The sequence below is a fragment of the Penaeus monodon genome, chromosome 22 (assembly GCF_015228065.2).
Source record: "Penaeus monodon isolate SGIC_2016 chromosome 22, NSTDA_Pmon_1, whole genome shotgun sequence".
Classification (NCBI taxonomy): domain Eukaryota; kingdom Metazoa; phylum Arthropoda; class Malacostraca; order Decapoda; family Penaeidae; genus Penaeus; species Penaeus monodon.
The window spans coordinates 7777273-7777663 of record NC_051407.1 but is presented as its reverse complement, the minus strand read 5'-3'; positions in this window follow the sequence as shown (position 1 = coordinate 7777663).

The window sequence follows — 391 nt, the reverse complement described above, 5'->3', positions numbered from 1 at the left end:
CATTTGTTTGAAAAACTAATTGGTTATTTTACTTAACTGGCTCTTTTGGGTCATAGTGATTAGGTCGGATTTGCGCCATAAACTCGATGGAGAAGACTAGACGATGACTCTCCTAGCCCATATCAGCGAACTTTACGGGCTGCACCAAAGGGAACCCAAATCTCAGGCCAACATTTACAAACTACTATACAAACAACGGACATCAGAGTCACAAATTCATCCACAGTGATATGAGTTATCAACACTTTTTCCTGCAAATAACACCTCTTGGCCCACCCGATCTTCCACATATCGACGGTACACAGGTTGTAAATAAATTTCTGAAAAAATATTCGATGTCTCTATCAAAAAAGTTACATGTAGATGCATGTAATATACATTTTATAGAAAG